This window comes from Otolemur garnettii, unplaced genomic scaffold, assembly GCF_000181295.1.
Source record: "Otolemur garnettii isolate 467f Iridium unplaced genomic scaffold, OtoGar3 scaffold00017, whole genome shotgun sequence".
Classification (NCBI taxonomy): domain Eukaryota; kingdom Metazoa; phylum Chordata; class Mammalia; order Primates; family Galagidae; genus Otolemur; species Otolemur garnettii.
The window spans coordinates 591327-613199 of NW_003852412.1; the positions used below are offsets into that span (position 1 = coordinate 591327).

A 21873-nucleotide genomic window follows, 5' to 3' on the forward strand; every position below is an offset into this window, starting at 1 on the left:
TTTGTGATTTCCAGTGATGGCATCACTTGAGCCCTTTCTTTCATCACATATTCTCTCTGACCCTTTTAGATGCCTGTGTGATTACATTGGGTCCACCTGGATAATCCAAAGCAATCTCCCCATCTCAAGGTCCTTAACTTATCCCAACTGCAAAGTCCCATTTGCCATGTATAGTAACATATTCACAGGTTCTAGGATAGCATTAGGATGTGGACAACATCAGGGAATCATTATTCTACCTACCTCACCTTAACTTTCTGAGTTTTATTTCAGTTAATCCTGACACAGTTTTATGAGATAATTTCTATTATTATCTCCATTTTATAGATGAGAACTGAGGCTCAGAGAGGTTAAATAACTTCCCTAGGCCTACAAACCTAGTATATGATAATAGATCTAGGTTCTAATGTTTCTGTTAACTGTTGATTCTTTAGCCTTTCAAGAAAGAAAATCCCCCACCCATTTTATCTTTCTTTGATGACTCAGAAAATATTTTACTATCATACACTTTTATTCTACAATACCTTTCCTTCATTTACTCTTTGAGGACACAACAATGAATGAAATATGTACCCTCACAGACCTTTTTCAGTTACTATTTTTTTGAGTATTTGCAAAAATCCCATATCACAGAAAGCCAAAGGTCAATAGTTTTACTTAAAATTTGATTGCTTTGGCCAGGACCTTGAGATGAAACTCAGAATTCTAGAGCAGTCACAAAGGAGCAAGTTTGATTAGGAGAAGGTGGGAAGATTGTACAGAGTAAGAAAATTGAAGATGAGGGAACAGTCAGATGATGAAGAATTGTGATGCAGTGGTCAGAACTTGTGTTTGATTCTGAGGATGCTGTGTAGCTGGCTGAAGGGTTCTGAGAGGCACCACACTTGGCTCACTGAGCTCCGTTAATAGTTCTTAGTGGACGAATTGAATAAATAAATGATGGATCTGATGCTTTAGGTGTAGTAAATGACTTGAGGGTAAAAGTCAACAGTGGTTCTGAATCCTTGCTACAAATCCCTTTAGGAACTTAAAAATATCTCAGTGGTCCGGAGTGGTCCGGTCCTAGTCTTTCAGATTAGGCTTCATTTGGCTGAGGCTGGGCAGAGTGGGTGTGTGTAATCTATCTCTAAATTCTCAAGTGATTCCAGTGTGTATCCAGGGTTGTTGAGAAATATTAGGACAGCAGTCTCCATTCTGGCACTAGGGACCAATTTCATGGAAGACAGTTTTTCCATGGAGTGGAGGGGAGAGCACGGTTTTGATAGGAATCTGTAAGCAATTGATTTATTATGGTGTATGCAGTCAAACCTCTCTGCTAATGATAAGCTGTATTTGTAGCTGCTCCCCAGTGCCTCAGTTTCACCTCAGATCATGAGGCATTAGATTCTCATAAGGATCATACACTCTAGATTCGCCCCCCCTCCCAGTTTATAATAGGGTTTGTGCTCTTATGAAAATGTAACGTCCCTCGGGATATGACAGGAGGCAGAGCTTAAGTTAAGTGGTCACGTGAGTGATGTCAACCCAGATGAAGCTTTGCTCGCTCACCACTGCTCATCTCCAGCCTGTGGCCCAGGGGTGGGGACCAACCTCAGTATTAGAAGGAAGAGAAAGGAATCAACTGAAAGGAATTAAGAGAGAATTAGACTTGAGTTGATAGAGCTCTTGACAAAGTATTTTTAACAAGAGCAAAGAGAATTAATTCTGATAGATGTTACAGAGAGAGAATCAACTGGGGTAGAAGAAATTAGATCAAGAACCATATTTAAAGGGAACAAGATATTTTGCACCTACCTTTTCATACCTAGTATAACTCCTTCCACTTAGTAAAAGACAGTATAAATAGCTATGTGCAAGATTTTTTATATCAATATACTAAAGTGACCAGATTTTAACACTGGTGAAGTGGGACACCATTGGGGGGGGGGTCTGGGGGGCAGGGCCTGACAACAATGCAAACTTTGATAAGCAGTTCTCGATAATTAGGTCTCAACAATTATTTGTTATTATTAAAGTTTAACATTATAAAATTAACAAAAGTAATATAAAATGCATATCCTGGCAAAATAGCCACATGGCAGCCAAAAACTGTATATTCCCTTCCTGTTCTCCTGTGTTCCCTAGCTTGTCGTGCATTCTTTCCAAAAATCGGGGCTTTTTAAAAACACCACAGGACGCAGGACAAATTGTTAAAAATTGGGACTGTCCTGCCAAAAGCGGGACGTCTGGTCACCTTACTCTAGAGAAGGGGGGGGCTACTTGTTTGTTCCAGACAGTTTGGCTCCTTCTGAGCTAATTGTCCTTGCCTAGAAGCAAGAGAGGGAGCCAGTCTCCTTCTGATACCTTGCCCAGGAGGGGAGTAGGGAGTTTACATTAGCCTTTTCATTTCCAAATGAAGTTACATTAACCTCTTCATTCCCAAATGGAGTTACATTAACCTTTTCAGCAGCCAAAAACCATATATTCCCTTCCCATTCTCCCGCTGTTCACTAGCTTGTCATGCATTCTTTTCAAAAATTGGGACTTTTTCTAAAATGCTGCGAGACAAATTGTTAAAAATCAGGACTGTCCCACCAAAAGTGGGATGTCTGGTCACCTTACAATATACTATACTGTAACATTCAGTATACTCAGATAGCTTTCCTTAGCCTGGTGTTCAGAGAGAGTTTTGATTAGGAGCAAACAGGAGGGAATGAGTGATGAAAGCAGAAGTTAATATTTAATGAGCTGCACTGTGTGCAGGTACAGTAGGAGGTTTTTGCTTGTCTTACGTGATTTACATGAGCTGTTGGGTCACTTAGGATAGGGAAGCTCTGAGGAGAACAGGCTTTGGACAGCTAGACTAGAGCACTGAGTGCTCTAGGCATTGGGGGAGAAAGGCAGTTGAGGGGGGTGTAGGAGAACAGAAAGATTCAAGATGCATGTTCTCTTTCCTAAGTGCTGTGGTTGGATGTGTCTTCTTCAAAACTCAGGTGTTGCCAGAGTGGTAGTGGTATTCAGAGACAGGGCCTTTAAACAGTTACTAGGCCATGAGCACTTCTTCCTCGTTTATGGGATTAAGGCCCTTGTAAAACAGGCCTCAGGCAGCTTTGGTCCAGCTTGCTTTCTTGCCCTTCCACCTTCGGCCATGTGAGAACAAGCAAGAAGGCCCTCACCAGACCAGATGCTGGTACCATGATCTTAGACTTCAGAAGTAAACTTTTGTTTTAGCAAAAAGTTATTTTCTCAATTTTTGTTTTTTTTGTAAAATACCGAGCCTCTGATATTCTGTTACAGCACAAACAGACTAAGACACTAAAGTTTTGTGTAAGGTCAACGTGTTTAGGGAAGGGAAAAATCAGAATCATCAGTGAGCTAGCCCCAGAGTGATACATAGAGAACACTGGAACTTGCCATATAGGCCTGAGCTTAGTGCTAGCTGTGTTGGATGAATAGAACCGGGCAGTGCCTTCAGCTCTTTTGTCCTGTGTGCACTGAGAAGACTGCATCTGGTTTTAATTCTAAACCTCCACTTTTGAATTTCTTTATTTCATCAACCAGGATAAATACTGCCCACCTATTTTTCTGCCTCATTGTCCCATTTTTAAAACTACAATCATTGACACTGCCTCCTTGTCTTGTTCAAACCTCCTTAAAGCTTCTCCCATGCTAAGAGACAAATACTACCCCTTTTTCTCAACGCGTGGAGACCTCACAGTATCAGCTTCCACGTGCCCCCAAATGGGAAAGGTGCCTGGAATCCTCTGCTTGGCTCAGCATATCAACTGTAATTATCACCTGGGGTTTCTTTTACAAAGAATATTTTAAAGTTAAGTTTGGATTTTTGAAACAATAGAACAGTGTTAGACAATGTGTAGAACACTGAAAAATACATTTAGAATTTAAACTATAACCCAATTTTAGCCCAAGAATATGGGAAAAGGGGAGAGGGAGGGGAGGGGAGGGGGGAGGATGAGTGGAGGGAGGGTGATTGGTGGGATTACGCCTATGGTTGATCCTATAAGGGTACATGTGAATCTCTCTAAATGTAGACTATCAATGTCTTAACACAATAACTAAGAAAATGACATGAAGGCTATGTGAACCAGTTGGATGAAAGTATTTCAAATTGCATATAACAACAGCACTCTGTACCCCATGATTGCATTAATATATACAGATATGATTTAATAAAAAATAAAATATTCAGAAAAAAACTAAATTCCAAATTTAAAGACAGTAATTATGAAGGGAAAAAGAAATATGATTTGGAGTGTTATGTGAAGGATTCCAAATCCATTAGCTATGTCTTATTTCTTAAGATGGCTAGAATTATTACAGTTGTACTGTTTCGTTCCATTTTGTATGTCCCCAATATTTTATAAAACATGGAAGAATTCGTTGTAAGTCATGATACCCTAATAAAGTCATATTCTTTTTAGTCATTACTTTGCTGCACAATCTTAAATCACTCACCTTTTTTTCTCCTTGTAAAACTTTAGTGGGAAAATCTCCAACAGATTTATAGGAAAGTATTCTTTTACCTAAGAGGCTCAATTTGTAACAATACATTTCTACTCCATCAGAATAAAAATTTCATATTTAGTAATGACCAAAATTTTTCACTAAAAAGTAATAATGTATCTATGCTGCACCCTGGGACATGGGATTCAGCTCCACTCTTCTGTGCTTTCATGAATCTTAAGTGTTTGTTTGTAAAGGTGAAAATGATCGTCTTATTTTCCAACACCAGAGGGCATCAAATTTCCTCTCGGAGCAAAGCAATCAAAATAATTTTCCCATCAAAGAATTTTATATACTTGCTAGATTATGGCATCAAATGTTTTCAGTTTCTTGACAGATCAAGCCCAAGAGTTTGTGCTTTGTGAGAAAGGGTTTTAGAGAATCACAGTAAGGCTTGTCTTACTGCCATTAGTTAAGAATCTGCCAATGCTTTTGTTAAACTGCTTTTTAGGGATATTTATTTTGTGTTTCTTCAGAGGGAATAAACTGCTACTCTGGGTTAATGCTTGAGATAGTTTATTTCTAAGGCTCTATAGATATGTCATCAATTCATTTTTTTGGAGGTTTCAAATGTACTTTATTTCAATAATGCCATATTTTAATGGGTATACAGTACTTTTACTTGGCATCAATTATGAGTTGGTTCTGAAACAATTCAGTATTACACCAGCTGGGATGATTACTGATCTCTCCATTCCTTTGGGGTGACTCTGCCAACAGGGGACAGGTTCCATTCTATTCCAATTTGTGTCACTGCATTTGTCCATACAGCAATACAGAAAGTGGCTCCACTAGCTAATACAGCATTACCATATTTATCATGAAAATCAGGTGTTCATTTCTGGTGGCTCGCCCTTGCCATTGTTTGCTAAATGTATCAAACTTGGAGATGACTTAGTGCGTTCTTGGCCAAGAAAAACATCGTGAAATTGAAAATGGAACTGCAGCAATTCTAGGTGCTGGTTCAGTGCAAATCATGTGCAATTTTTTGAAAGTAGGCTTGTTCCCTAAATTAAGGATAAATCAATGGCAAGGGTTGTGTTGTGCTTCAGTATGGAGTGGGGTGCTGACAGATAGGAGTGGAATGATGTAAACCAGTAGATTTCTGTGAGCCTTTCACACACATCGATGTTTAGCAGAGTTTCCTTAACTTCCATTTAATAAATTATCCTTCCTTCATTCTTAAATAAAAGTGATTAGAACACTAATCAATGACTTCACTAATTATGTTTTTTGGTCCAATTAAACCTTTAAAGATATTTTGATTTTGAACATTAAAGCGTCCCTAGCTATTGTATTTTCCTTTTTCTCTTTTATCACCAGCCACAATATTTGATAATCTATTTAGGATGTCTAATCACTAGCAAATACAAATGATACAACTTGTATAAAGCAGTAGCATATTCATACAAAGCATGCATTTTAAGGAAGTTATAAACTAGTTCAGTGATTTTCAGCCAGTGTGCCATGTGAGGATCTTAGGTGTGCTGTGAAAAATTTTAAAAATTATTAATTAAATTATCTTTCAAAGCACAGTAAGTATATTCTATTTTTTATTTTTTTTTCTTTGATCATTATAATTTAAGTATGCTGTGGAATTGTAGGTTCAAGTGTGCTGCAAGATAAAAAAACGTCAAAAAACACTGGTCCAGCTCCTTCTGTGTGCTTTGATGGTACATTTATTTCCTATTGCTGTGTAACAAATTGCCACAAATTTAAGGTGGCGCCCATAGCTCAGTGGGTAGGGTGCCGGCCACAAACACCAAGTTCTAACCCAGCCCAGGGCAGCTTAAAGAAAACAACAATGACAACTGCAACAACAACAACAAAAAAGAAAAATAGCCAGGCTTTGTGGTGTGCGCCTGTGGTCCCAGCTACTTGGGAGGCTGAGGCAAAAGAATCACTTAAACCCAAGAGTTTCAGGTTGCTATGAGCTGTGATGCCACAGCACTCTACCCAGGGCAACAGCTTGAGATCACTCTGTCTCAAAAAAAAAAAAAAAAAAAAAAATTACCACGTATTTAGTTGCTTAAAACACAAAAATTCATTACAGTTCTGGAGCTCAGAAGTCTGGAATGGATCTCTCTGGGCTGAAATCAAAGTGTTGGCAGGACCGCATTCCTTTTTGTTGGCTCCGTGGGGAGAGTCTGTTTTCTTCCCTTTTTGAGATTCTAAAGTCTGCCTATATCCTCCTAACTACCCTCCTCAAAGCCAACAACAGCTGGCTGAGTGTCTCTGATGGTACCATCTCCTTTTAATTCTTCTCCCTCTTCTTCCTCATTTTGGGACCCTGTTATTATACTGGACCCACCCCATTATCCATGATGATCTCTTTGTTTTAAGGTCAGCTGTTTAGCAATTTTAATTCCATCTGAAATCTTAATTTCTTATTGCCATTTTACATAATGTATTTACAGGTTCCAGGGATTGGAATGTAGACATCTATGGGGGAGTGGACATTATATTCTTCATCATAGATGGTTTTGGTGGAATATTTGAGTAAGGCCAGGGTTGAAAGAAAAGAGGCAGCTACTTAAAGCTCTTGATAGCGTCTAGAAAAATGAATGGTTTCTTTGACCTTCCCTGGAATTTCCACATTACTCAATTCTGTAGTTTTTCTTGAGTTTCCTAATATGAGTATGTATTCTAGAGGGCATAATTCATTATTCATGTATCTATCATTAGTATCATAATTTGGCAGAAATGATCAGATTAGTCTATTGGGTCTTGCCTAAGTAGGTTAAGGGCAATTAATTTTGGATGGGGGAGCTATATCATAAAATGTAGGAGGCATAAGGCATTGTTTGAAAATATTGGGCGGCGCCTGTGGCTCAAAGGAGTAAGGCACCAGCTCCATATGCCAGAGGTGGTGGGTTCAAACCCAGCCCTGGGCAAAAAAAAAAATATATATATATATATTTAGACCAGTGTTTTCCAACTTTCTTTTAATCTCACAGCACACTTGAACCTATAGTTAAATTTAAGCAGCACACTTAAATTATGTTGATCAAAAAAAAAAAGGACAATAATAGGTTACTGTGCTTTGAACTTCTTTTGAAAATAATTATCTTTAAAAATTTTCACAGCATGGGTGGCACCTGTGGCTCAAAGGAGTAAGGCACTGGCCCCATATGCCAGAGGTGGTGGGTTCAAACCCAGCTCCGGCCAAAGACTGCAAAAAAAATTTTTTTTTCTAAAGTAGGCATTGCCTATGCTGGTAGAATAAGAATTATATGGAAGAATTGTCAAAGAGCAGTTTGTAACCCTATATTGATTTTTAAGTTTTGCCTCTCATTTAAAGCAAAATGAAATACTAAAAATAACCAGTTACAATAACTGGTAACATAAATAATTTTTAAGGAAGCCAGAAATATAAGAAAGTTAGAAATTTATGTAATTAGAACTTAGTAATTGCCATTGAGAAACAATTTAAATGACTCAAAGGGACAGAGTTTTGCCTCTAGGCTATTACATACATTCTCCTCTGTTACGGACTATGTGCGCAAGCCTCTGAAAAGAGACTTTAGACCAGTGGTTCTCAACCTTCCTAATGCCACAACCCTTTAATATAGTTCCTCATGTTGTGGTGACCCCCAACCATAAAATTATTTTCATTGCTATTTCATAACTGTACTTTTCCTGCTGTTATGAATTGTAATGTAAATATCTGATATGCAGGAGACCCCCAAAGGGGTTGCGACCCACAGGTTGAGAGCTGCTGCTTTAGACCAACATATAGTAGGTAACATGCAGCAAAATCTGTGAAGGAAAACTGCATGTGGGGAGAAAGAAAACAAGAATTTAGCAACGCTTTCAGGATTGCAGTCGCAGAATGTTAGAACTGAAAAGATGTGACAGGTTCTTCTTCATCACAGCTAGAAATGAGACCCATTGCTCTAAATAATTTTCTGGCATTCCAAGTGAATGCCTTGGACCATTTTAGGAAACCGGTAATTATGCATGGCTTGTATTATAATACAAGGGGCGAGGCAGCACAGGGTACTGGAAAGAGAACTAGAGGTTCCATCAGTTGGAAATTGGAATCCTAGCTCCCCTGCTGATTTAGGTGTATGGTCCTGTGCAAGGCACTTAATTCAACTGAGCCTCGGTTTCTTCTATGTGTTTTGTATCTTGTCCATAGAAAGTAAGAATTAGAGGGATAGACGCTAACACGTTTCTTCCCTTCTCTTCGTTATTCTGTTAGCAAGGAATTTTTTTGTATTAAAGACGAATTAAAGATTACTAACATGGTCAGTGATAATACTATGACCTTAGGGTTTCTATTGCACAGTATTATATGGTCGACTTTCCATATGGCGATTGCTCTTAATTACTTTAACTCAATTTTACATATTTTTGCTTAAGATGTGCCTTTAAAATGCTAGGTGGTAATGTTAAGTGAAAAACATAGCAGGTTTATGGGTAATTTGATCACAACCGTAAAGAATTTTGGAAGAAAATACCAAAATCTTATGAAGAGTTACTAAGAGTTTTCTTTTTTATTCTTCCAAATATTTAAAATCAGCATGAATTTTTTCTATAACAAGAAATAAAACTTATTTTCCCTTGTTTACTTTAAGGCAAATACATACATTTGCCAAAGGTAGCCACACTCAGGCTTACATACTCGCCTTGTGAAAGATAGCTGTTCTTATCATGGCACTGGATCCACATTTTTCTAATTCCAAAGTTTTCTAAGACAGAAAACCTCAATGTTCATTCTTTGACTTCTTCTGAACTTTCTGTCTAAATTTATGGCATCATTTAACCAGCTACCAAAGCTAGAAGCGTTGTTCATCACTCCATTTCCTTCATTACCTGTGTATAATTAGTTATCACGCTCTCATATAACTGGTTATTAAATTTGATTCCATCTACCTTTAAACATTTCTTCTCTGTTCCCACTGTTTAAAGCCCTAGTTCAAACACTTCTTTCTTGTATTACATCTAACGTATACTTAATCACAATAGTCATTTGCCTATAAATCTATGAATCACCATTTGTGAAGGATAATGTCCAGACTCATTCACAGTTCAGCCCATCCTATATTTCTTTTCCCATTTCCTTCCACTTCATCTCCCTTAACCCTCCCTGCTACTTCTCTTTGGTTTAGGTTCCTCTCAGTTCCCTGAAAATGGCATAGACTTTGTGCATCTGTAACTAGTCTTTCTGTTTTGATTTTTTCACTCTACATTCTCCATTTAGGTTACTCATCCTTTAAGACTTGGGCTTGGTTTCTGGACAGAAAGCCAATCACTGAGATAATGAGTATTGCTAAGGAATACAGGCTTTATGGTTGTGGAAATCAGCTGGGAAACAAGTCTTAAATTCACCTCTCTATCTGAGAACAGAAATTTTTGTAGAGGGGTAGAGAATGTGGCTACATGCTGCAGCAGGGATTGTGTGCCAACTGGAGGGCTATGGATCTTGGGAGCAGTGGGTGAATGGATTCAAATGTCAGGTGCCTATGATGGATGGAGAATCTTGGTGTCATGGAGTCTGATACCATGGTTGGTTGGAGTGCTGGACAGTTTCATTTCTTTGATATTATCTTGGGAGCTGATAACTGTTTCCCAGTAAAGGAACCTGAAGACTACAGAGTTAACAAAGTTTAATGGTCTTTGCAATATGTGGTCTCCTGCGTATTCTCCAACATATATTCTTGTCAGCATTATGAAAATACAAAGCCTAGTTTGTTACTTCAACATATTGCTTGGGGATCAGCTGTCTAGATCAGGGGTCCTCAAACTTTTTAAACAGGGGGCCAGTTCACTGTCCCTCAGACCGTTGGAGGGCTGGACTGAGGGTCCTGGGACGAGTTGGCTCCTAAGCAGGACAGGCAGCGGTGACAAAAACACCCAGCGGACTGGATAAATGTCCTAGGTGGGCTGCATATGGCCCACAGGCCGTAGTTTGAGGACACCTGGTCTAGATGCAACTTAGTCATTAAAGAGGTAAAGACTACCAAACACAAAAGGAGGGGCTCTTGGTAGAGTTGATACCAAAACTGCTATTTATTGGCTGTGTGGTTAAAACAAGAAAAGTGCTGATCATTTTATATATATTGTTTCTAATTTGCATAATAACTCATGTAGCTATGCTTATTATAAAGACAAGGAGACTGACACTCAGAGATGACCTATTTTAATCCAAGTCATATAGTAAGTGGTAGTGCTGAGGTACAAAGGAAAATTTTTGTTTTCAAAATAAGTACATAAAGGAAATGTTTAATAATATGTTGGGATTGGTTAATATTTTAACTGGCACTTCAAGAAGTTTTATTACTGGCCCATATAATCTAAAAATAGTTCTTAAATAATAATCCATAAAAGTAGATTCTTTGAATTTATTATCAATTCTTTTAATCTAGTTACAACTCCTCCCCCAATACAAATTGGACCTGCAAATGCAACTTTGTCTAGGTCAGTGGCCGCTGGCCTCATTTAGCAGAGATCTTTGTCTTCTGTCTACTGACTGCTCGTGTCTTCTTTGGAGTCTCCCATAGTTGGATTCCAAAGAAGGTACTCGCATGATGTTGCTTCATGTTTTTCCTTATAAGGGTACTTTCTTGTATCTAATTTCTTTGTCATAATGTCTATGTAAGAGTTCCAGAATGTCTGTCCACCTGTTTCTGATGTTCTAATTTTATGAAATATTTACTTTGCAGGTTATTTGTGTATTATGTAAATCATGATTTACATTGTTAATTTTTCAGCCAGCCTGTTTATTCTTACTGCTAAAGAAGCAAATCATATTGAAGAATAAACCTCCTTTAATATTTTACTTCCATAAATGCCAAATAAAGTTTCTGGCATTTATGAAGCTTTGAGGCTTTTTTGGGGTTATTTTCATACTTTCTCATTTTCTCAGGACTGGGTGTTCTTTTTGAAAAGGGGCTAAATGAAGTCTGTTGAAAAACTTCAAGATGACTTCAGATATGAAAAGTGATATTTGGAAAACTGATATAGGTTGTTAAATTGACAATCAGTGCTTCTCACTAAAATCAAAATATTCAATCATATGTAAGATTAAAATTGTCTCAAGAAGATGAAATTTGCATAAAAATTGTTCAGAAATTAAATCTTTGAAGTAGAGTTAGGTAGTAGTTATTCTTTGGAAATGCACACGTACATATGTCTGTGTACATATACTTTTTTCTCCAAAAAGCAAACAGTAGCATTTTCCATGAGTTATTTGCCAAATATTTTGATAATGGCATTAAACCTGGACTACTGTCAACCACTCAGTTTTATACAGAAAATTAATATCATTGTAGGCTTAAGTTTACTTCTGTATTGCAGTTAATTATAGTAATTTGAAATAGTTACAGACTTTTTGATAGTACCTAAGAGATTAAAAGGAATGGATGCCTTTATGCTTCACCCAGTGGAATTTAATCGAATAAATTTAAAACACACATGAAGCACACCAATCAGTAGGCTGGCATGCCTAATTACCACACTATGTATTCCAAAACAGGGCATGGCAGAACCCACAGGGAAGCACCAGGTTAACTAGAGAGTCTCTACAACAGGTGAAACTGAGTTGAAGGCAACACTAGGCCAAACTAGCATGCTCTCAGTATGTAAAAGATCCAAAAAGAAAAGGAAAAAAATGTTATTGGAGGGGGGGTATGGTCACATAGCAAGGGAGCAAAAGAAGCTAGTAGCATAGGGGTAGCCAGGGTAGGGTCAGGGAGGGAACCAGAGACCCATAAGAGGGGCATGGGCTTCAGCTCTAGGGCTCCATTTCCCAAGATTAGGGGAGAGCAATATAAAATCTGATATGTCAAGGAGCATATTAGGACTTGGCCAGATGGTGGTCATAGGGGAATAGATCATGGCTCCAGTTATAGTGATACTACATACAACGGTCCATCAGGTTGATTTAATTCATTTTTTTACTACAGAGTCATGAATCAGAATTTTTCTAACCTTGGGGCTGAAAGGTATTCTTATGTTTTATGAGTATATGAATGTTTAAAAGAAAAAAAGATGGTGGTTTTTCCTTGTAGATGAATGATCTCTCTCAAATTTTTTTTTCTTCTTTTCAACAATGGACTTTGTAAAGCTCTTCAAACTCTTTTTGACATGCTAAATTGATTTCTTGACTTAGTAATGGTAAAAACATGCAGTTAGAAAAGCCCAGTTCTGAAAATTGTTCGTGGATTGTGACTATACCTTTTTATTTTGGACCCCTCTATCTCATGCCTCTGTTTGAAGTTAGTCAGTTTGTGAGAGTTAAAAAACCATTTGGTTTGCCTGCTGCTACTGCTGCATTTATCCCAGTACTGCACAATAGTCCTTCTCAGTTGGATCATTGCAAAGAACTAGGCAGAGAAAAATAAGTAAGTAGTTCAGGTGAGGAATTTCAGTTCAAAGTAATACGGATTTGTTGAGCAAGTCCTTGCCATATGCCAGGCACTATGCTAGGTATTAAGGATATGGGAATGAATTAAACATGACCTCTTTTTTGGAAAGCTTAGGCAGTTGAAAGGAGACAGATATTATAAAAAATGAAAATAAAGTGTAATCATGGGCATTTTCTTGGGTATGATGGGGGCATCTTACAAAAGAGGAAGTAGTTCTATCTGAGAAGTCTGAACATGCTTCACAGGGGACATGATGCTTAAGCTGAGTCTGGTAAGATGAGTAGAAGTCTTGGAAGATGAAAAGGCTGATGCTGGTTAGACAAAGTGGGGAGCAGGCTAGGCAGTGAGAGTAATGTGAGGGAAAAATAGAGGCATGGATTAGTCTGGTTCTTTTTGGGACCTCACATAATTCAATGTGTCTAGATAAAAGACTGGTAAACTGGTGAGGGGAAAAACTCAATGACAGATGTATAAGCCATGCTAAGGAGACCTTTAGGCAACAGGGACCCAGACAGCAGCTGTGCATGTTAGGCAGGTTACTATTCCAAGCACATGTGGAGACTGAGACAAGTCTGGAGAACAGGAGATTCAGAAGTGGAATATCAGAGCAATCCTAGTGAAGGCTTTAAGTGGTACAGTATCTCTAGGGAGGGAGAGAAATCTCGGAGACATGGTAGAGAATTAAACCAGGAATTTAAGAAATCTTCTAAAGACGCTTATTTCAAACCTGAATTATCCTAAAGTATACTAATTGAATATCTTAGGAACTGAAAATTAATTATCCTTAGACATTTAATCAAGCACCAGATTTCCGGGAGAATAGTCTCAGCCACAAATTATTATAATTTTGGCTGAGTCTGGCATTATTAACTAATAATTTGTTTATGTCTTCAGATTTGTTCTTAGAAAGATTTGACACATTATATTTGTAAGTGAAGAAATCTGAGAAAAGACAAGTAAGAATAGTTAAAATAAGATGAAGCTACAGGTAAGGTTAGTCTACAAAATTTACACAGCCAGTACAAAAAGGGAAATTACTAGGTACACAGCTCATAGTGTCCATGACGGAAAACCAGTTATTTGAGAAATTAGTATTTTTGATACTGCTGGGAAGTCATCACCCTTTAGCCCCTCATAAAAAAGGATATTTGATGTGGTGAACCATGGTCTCAGTAACATTTTTATAGTGAGTAGAAATATAAATTGGAGAGCTGTTTTTATTATATAATGCATCTTAATGTAAGCGCATAGCTATTATGCCAGATCTCCAAGGGACCAAAGTGTCATTAAGGTTTCTAGCTCTCCCCCATTCATCCAGAGAAGTTTGGGCACCTATGTTCTATCAAGTTGTTGATAAGACATCGGAATACAACAGAAAGCAAAACAGACGTATCCCCTGCCCTAGATAGAGCTCACAGGTGTTAAACAGGTAAATACTAGATTATATAGAGCACGTTATGATAAAGGGCCCTGGGGTGCCTAAGAACATAAAGCAACAGGATTTGGGGATCCCAGATGTTGTCCCTGAGGCAGTGATGTCCTGAAGGATACAGAGTTTACCAAAGTAGAAAACAAATGTTCTAAGCAGAGTGGCTGAGATTTCAAGGTTATACTCTCTTGCCACTATTTGTAGTCTCCAATTAAAGACACGTCTGTGAGCTTTATTTAACAGTCAACCAAGCTGGAGATAGGGCTCCACTACAATAGTTAATTTAGTTTAAAACACGATAAGCAATAATGGTAACATTTTCAAGAATAATCTGTCTCGTAAGGCAATTTTCAATGTCTTAATTGTTTTCTGAATATACTCTATGTCCTTTATTTTACAGATGTGGAAATTGAAGCTATCTTAATGGAAGGATGGTGTGCTTTGTTTTCCATTCACTCTAATGACCATAACTATTTAAAGGACAACCTCATCACACTTTCTTCACTTTATCACTGTGTTATGGCTTTTTTCTTTGACACTGTCTCCTTTTCTTGTTCCCTCTCTCTTACAGTTTGTTTATATCTGCTACTAGTATGCCTTAAGAATCTACTCACACCCCTTCTTAGATTCTTTTATATTGATAATATCCATATCTTTATTCATTTGTATAAAATTAGATTTATATAAACTGTTAACTGATCCCTATTACAATATATCGAAAATGAAGACATTAAAAACAGGAGGCAAAGAGACCAATAGAAATCAACTGTGATCTCACCAATAACTGCTGTTTACATCTTTGTAAATTTCCTGTCATTACACATTTTGTATATTTTTGTCATGCCCTTTTACTCCTTTAAACAGTGAAATCAGTTTATGTATTTATATACTGCATATTATTTTGAAACCTACTTTTCTCCCAGTAATTGGATTATGATATCTTTCCATGTTAGTACACAAGTATACACCTATATTTTTTTAGGATTTGTACATACAGTTTGGTTATATTGTCATGTTTGTTAGGTAAAGTCCAAGTTGCAGTTGGGGCCTTCAGGTACAATGTACAATATAGCACACTTCCTGGGTAAAGGACTCAACTATGCCAACATTATAAATGAGCAAATAGTACTTAAATGAATTGTTGTCTAACTATTTAATTGTTGGGCAATTGAACATACTTAATTGAACATCCTTGTAGCTAAAATGATTGTGTATCTAGGATTATTTCCTTAGAATAAATTCTAGAAGTAAATGTTTCATCAAAAGATATGCAGAATTTTAAGGCTTTTATAGTTATTGCCAAATTGCCCTGTGGAAAGACTGTCAGTCATATGCTGTCTACTGTGAATTATCTAATCATTTTAAATTTTCTCACTTGGTGAAGCAATGCCATTATGAGATAATATTAGAAAATAAAACTAAAGTTAAATTATCAAAAATCATTATCAGAACTCAGAGCCGTAAACAAGAAGCCTTGAACAAGTGAACTTGCTGTGGGGGGTTACAGTTTGGTTTTGTACATGTCAGGGAGACAGGAATTAAAGGTAAAGTCATAAATAAATACATGGAAGGCACACATTGCTTTGGGCCTGAAAGGTGGGACATCTCAACGTAGCATTTGTATGTGGGGGTGCTTACACCTTACAGGTGAGTTTAAAGATTCTTTAGCTGACAATTGGCTGAAAGAATTAGGCTTCGTGTAATAGACCAGGAGTCAGTGAAAAGGAATGCTTAAGATACGGGTTCTGTTAATCAGAGACAAACTACTTGACATATGCCCAGACTCAGGTGGTTTGTTATATATATATTGAAGACCTGCAGGTATGTCTTGCATAGCCATAGGCCTGTTAATGACATCTATAAGAAGGCAGAGGGACGTGATGAGGCATGTCTGATCTCCTGTCTCAAAGCTAGCAACTCAGTTTTAGGGATCCCCATGGCCACAACAATTCCAGTCAGTCAGTCAGTTAGTCATGGGAGGGCAGCCTTAAGGTTTTATTTTAGTTCATATATCCAACATTTTGAGAGCTACTGATACTTCTTATTTTCTTTCTAACCTTCTGTAGATTCTCCAAGGGAATGTTCACAATATAATGAGTGATCTCTCTACCCAACCAAAAATTCCCACTGCAAAGTATTATACATGCTTTTGTACAAGCTGCCGGTTCCTCTTTTCTAGAAGTCCCAACAAGACATGAAACTGAGAAATGCTTATAATATTAAAATGAAGGTAGCATTATATAAAAGCATTATAGATAGACAGTATTTAAAAATAAGCCCTGACTCTAAATTTACTATACCTTTTCTTTGAGTAAGTCACCTGTCTTGAGAATTAGTTAACTGAGAGGGCCCTTCAACTAGGAAGGTTCTGTTTTTTCATCTAGATTATAACTCTGGTGTTTTCAGTTAGAATTCATCATGCCTTCTACAATATTTTCAAAAAAAAAAAAAGAAAACTTTTACAAAAGAATAAGAATTCATCATGCATTTGAGAATTTTTTCTATGTAAGTTACAGCTAAATACAAGCAGCAGTGTTCTAATAAATATTTCTCTGGGGTAGAGGGAGCTCTGATTTGTGGCACTTGTCAATTTCTGGCACTTGTCAAGTTCTCTTACTACACCTGATTTCAACAACCAGTTAAATCATTGAGTGAAAGACACTAGGAAGAAATGTACACATTCAACTCTAAAAGGCTGATAGTGTCTCCAGCATATCACTAGATAAAATGTACTTTTTATTATTTAAATGTACTTTTAAAATAATTAACTTAGTAACGAACCTTTTAAACTATTCCCTAATGTATCCTCTCTTCAATTTTTGTTAGCAGTCAATAAAATGAAAAAGCAATTGACAGAATGACTTCATAAAGACCTGTTAAATTTTTTGTAATATAAACACTTGTTTCCTCAATTGTATAAAATTGGCTTTTCAGTATCTATAGATCTTGACAAAACATGATCATTGATTCATGCATAACTTTTATTTTACTTATTTTGTGGCTGGAATTACTCCCTGTCAGGTCTTTGATCTTGGAGTTTGAAGAATGAAACCACGGACTACATGAGTAAGCAGGACAGAGTTTATTGATAGATATAGAAATAAGAGAAATAGAGACAGAACTTCTGGCAGCAGAGGTAGGGAACCCAAGTGGGCAGCTGATGTGGACCTTCTGTTTAGGGGTTCATGTACTGCTTTTCCTCTCTTGTAGGCAGGGGAGTTTTGGTAATGTATGACTGGCACATGTCACAATTGGCCAAGGGCCTGGAAGCAGACAGTAATCCTAAAATGAGAAAAGGAATGTGGTCCTTGGAGCCCTTGCCCTAGGTGAGGCATTGGAGTATGTGCTCCCTACTCAGGAGGAACTGCCCAGATGAGGTATCCATCAGGCTGCTCTTTTCAGGACCTTGCCTTGAGTCCAGGGATTGCAGTCTGTAAAGGACCTATTGGTGCCCAAGATGGGGGTCTGTGATGAGACTGATTTCTGAGCTCACTGAGGTCTAGAAAATGGAGATCCCTGTCCAGCTCTGAATGGAGAAACCCTGTATCATTTTTACTTACTTGGTTTTTTAAAATCTATTAATGATTTGGTGAATTCTTAGGAACCCACTACCCAACCCCAAAACTAGAACATCCTCAGTCACATGTATTTCTTGCTTTATTTTATTTAGTTATATTACACATGAACTCACATTTGATTATGCAGTCAATATATTGTTTAGCTTTATATATTTTTATATAAACAGCTTAATAACTGTGTGTTATTAAGATTTATCCATTAATATGTTGTTTTCCAATGTGGTTTATTCATTTTCATAACAATTCTACACACCTTTTGTCCAGTGTTTTCCATGGCTTGGTTTACTTCAGTCTTGGTATACTCATCTAATTTTTCAGCAGGATAAGAGGTATATTGTGCTATGTTTGTTTATTTGTTTTAGGTGCCTTTAAAATGCCTTTCCCTCTTAATTTTTCTATTCTTGTCTTTTTTCCAAGTTCATGTTCTTTGGCAAGTGCATGCTTTTTCCTCAAAGTGGATCATAAGTCAATGGAACATCTGAATATGTGTCACTGTCACACAGGAAAAAAAAATTATCTTGGGAGATTCTATGATGGTTAACAAAGAATGAATTGAAAGTTGAAAGTGACACCAGGTTCAAATTTCAACCTCAAATTACTTTCACTGTTATTATGACTAGAATAGTTCATAACTAGAATAGGTATAATATGTAGGCTTCAGCTCCTTTTATAATGTTATCACCATTATAATGTGTATCTCTTATATGTTACTAAATGGAAAAATTGTTACTAAGAAAATGAGCACAGAATATTTTAGGTTGCTAGCAACCAAAAACGTGAGTCTTCTCACTAAAAGAGATGTTGCTCACTCAGAATAATTACCTGTCATCCAAATTCATCATTTGATTTCCTTAAATTATAGGAAAAGACAGAGCATGGCTTTCTGCTACAAGTTTAACTTTTTCAACCAAATTTTTAAAGAATATCTTGCCATCAATGATCAAAATTTGCAAAATAAAAATTAATTCAACATTGTATACAGAAGTGGAGAATGGCTATAAATAGGGAAAAGGGTGGAGCAGATGTATTCCATCTATACAAAATGGAAAAGTCCTTTATTACAATTACAAAATTCAAAAACTAAAATCCAAAAGATTTTGTTTTCATAATTGATTTGATCAGAAACCTTGTTCTGATCTGAATGTATTTGGCTGCAAAACCTGACTTGAACTAATGGAAAATTATTTATTGCTTTCATTTATTCTACTATGTGTTTTCATGTTTTTTGCTAAAGAAGCAGTAATATCTTTGATTCTGGGATGCTGCCTTAGTCTATTCCAGGACACATATTATTGTAAAGTCATTGCAGTAACGAGTGTAAATATTTGGTGATACCTGTAATCTCTGGAAATATCTCATTTCTATTGACAAAATCATAGAAATATGTACTGATACTACTGAAATGTGTCTCCTATATTCAAGGAAATGATAAATTTCAAATAGAGGGTTAGAGAAAATAGATATGTATATAATTCTTTTTTCTATCCAAGTTCATAGACCATTTCCTGTGCATTTTATTCATGAGTCACAGTTAAAGCCTGGTTTCTTGGACCATGGATACAAGTCTATTCACCATAAATACATCTGTCATCTTGATGTTGACTCCTTCAGGTTCACAAGTGATAAAGCTGGAGTTCAAATTATACCTTTACTCTTAGCTAGTATTTTAGATAGATCCTGTATTCTGAGTTTTACTGTACAATAAACAAAGCATTTGAATATGTATTTATAGGTTGAATTCTAACTAAAATACTAGTTTTCAGAATATATCTTCTTCTAGCCAGATTATAAATTAGAAAGCTATGACACATTTTCATTCAAATCTTTTCTCCCTTTTTTAGAGTCCATAATATTCTGTTTCAAATAGTTGAAAAAAAGATACTTTTTCCTCTTATTATAAATTTCCATATATCTTAGAAAGAATTTATATGGAGAGGATAAAAACCTATCTGTTTATCCTCTGCTGACATTCCTAGTACTACCAGCTAAGTGAATCTTTAACTTTTAAAATCAAAATACCTCTTATACATGAAGAAGAAAAATGTACAAAGTGAGATGTTGAATTTCAACTTTCAGGAACCATATGATAATTCCCAAAAAAACCAATGCCTTCTAATTTCCTTCCAAAGCAAAATGTGCTGTCTGGTTTTGCTCATTACTCTACCAGGGAAAACATAGTCTGGTAGCCCCTTGTCATTTTGTATTGGGACTACAACAACAGCCTTGGGGAGGTGTCCTGACTTTAGTCCCTCTTAACTTCTGTCAGTTATATGTAGAGCCACCTGCCAGCTCTTCCTTAAACAGTCTTCATTTAACTTTCTTCTTTAAATACTACTTTTTATCCTAGCAATCTTTCCCTGAAACCTATACTGATTTGTGGCACAGCATCAAAATCCCCCATCGGGGAACTCTGAGCCCATGTTTGTCCATCATTACTCCCAGTGTCTTTGCCGCGTGTTGTATACCCACATCCACGTTGCTGGTTCCCACGTCCATAGCCTTGCTGCTGCTGTTCTTGTCTCCTTTGTGTTCTTTCTCTCCCTTCTTCCCTATTCTGTCACTTCCTTTGTGGAATGATTTCCAACAGCACACCCAATTTAACACTGTTAAATGAACTCCATCCAACTTAGTCACTTTTTTGGACATGCCTTTACTATTTTTGTGCCATCTTTGTTTATATATTTCCTCATTGAAAATTATTATGCCTTTGTGTCATAATTTTAAAGAGGAAGTGTGTGATGGTTTTGTTGTACCTAAAGTTTCCCCCCATAATGAACTGTCACTGCCAGCAGCAGGCCACATTTGGCCAATTTGAGGTACTTCTGTGTTTCCTTGTACCTCGGAGAGCACTGCAGTCTCTTTTAGTATCCCTGTGTGCCCAGGTAAAAGCTTGAAAATTACGTGTTCCTTTCTAAGTTAAAGTGGATATTGTTTCCAGAAAATATTACTGAAGGCCCTGATGTGTTTGTCTGAGATAAATTGTTCTTCTAATAAGCCACTATTCAGCTAAACTGTAGGACATCAGAGTAAATCACTTGTGCCTTTGGAAATTGTGATTAGGGCCACAGTTGTTCACCTCTGATTTTATTTTCAAACTTCAGAGTTTGTTTTTGAAATACAGCTGATTTTCCAATAGGGAGCCAAATGTTCTGTTATATAGATGAAATAATGACCTCCTTTTTAAAACTTTAGTTTGGAACTTAAAGGTAGCCATCAATTTTCAGGTATTGCAGGCTCATAAACCCTGCCCACCGTAATGACCTGCTAAGGAGAGTTACCTCCATTCTCCCTTTTCCCCTATACAACCACAAAAACAAAAATTCAAATTCATTTCTTTAGTAGATCACAAAGGAATGAATATATTTTACAGAAATACTTGAAAAGGTGCCTTTGGAATAAATGAGTCAACCACGTTAATTGCCTTGTCTCTATCATATTTTTAGAGGAGAGTATTATTATTGATAACCAGCCCTACCCAAATGAGAAATTTAAGTGGTGGGCTTCAGTGGTGCCAGATTTTACACCACCAAAGCAGTGAGTCTATATTCTCCTTTCTTCAGTAGGATGGTAAATAGCTGGGTAGAGCAAAGGAAAATTAATTGCATCAGTGTGCTTATTCATTCTCTGTACAGCCATCTAACCAGTAAGCAAACCACAGCTAAATGTTATTACCTCTCTTCTCCAGGAATTTGAGGCATTCTGGATTATATTTGCTGAAAGTATTCATGGCTAAGCACATTTATTTCATGTGTTCTTGTCTTAGGCCTTTTATGTATATGATCTCATTTAATTCTTAAAACAACTCTGAAGTAAGTAGCATTATTCTCATTGTGTAGGTGAGTAAACTGAAACTCAGAAAGGCTAAATAATTTGTCTAAGATCACAAAATCTATTAACTGTCAAAATTGGGAATTCAAATTATGTCTTTCTGAAGCAATAAATTTTTTAAAAATTTTAAATTTTGTGTCTGTATCTTACCTATACTCTAATT

The 21873-nt window shown here is 36.8% G+C and overlaps 1 protein-coding gene and 1 pseudogene across 1 annotated transcript in view; one reads left to right on the top strand and one right to left on the bottom strand.

The window, feature by feature from the left end:
• RNF180 (ring finger protein 180) overlaps positions 1-21873 on the top strand; it is a 107465-nt gene that overhangs the window by 15779 nt on the left and 69813 nt on the right. The window lies entirely within an intron of this gene.
• Positions 5056-5462, bottom strand: LOC100942796 (annotated as a pseudogene).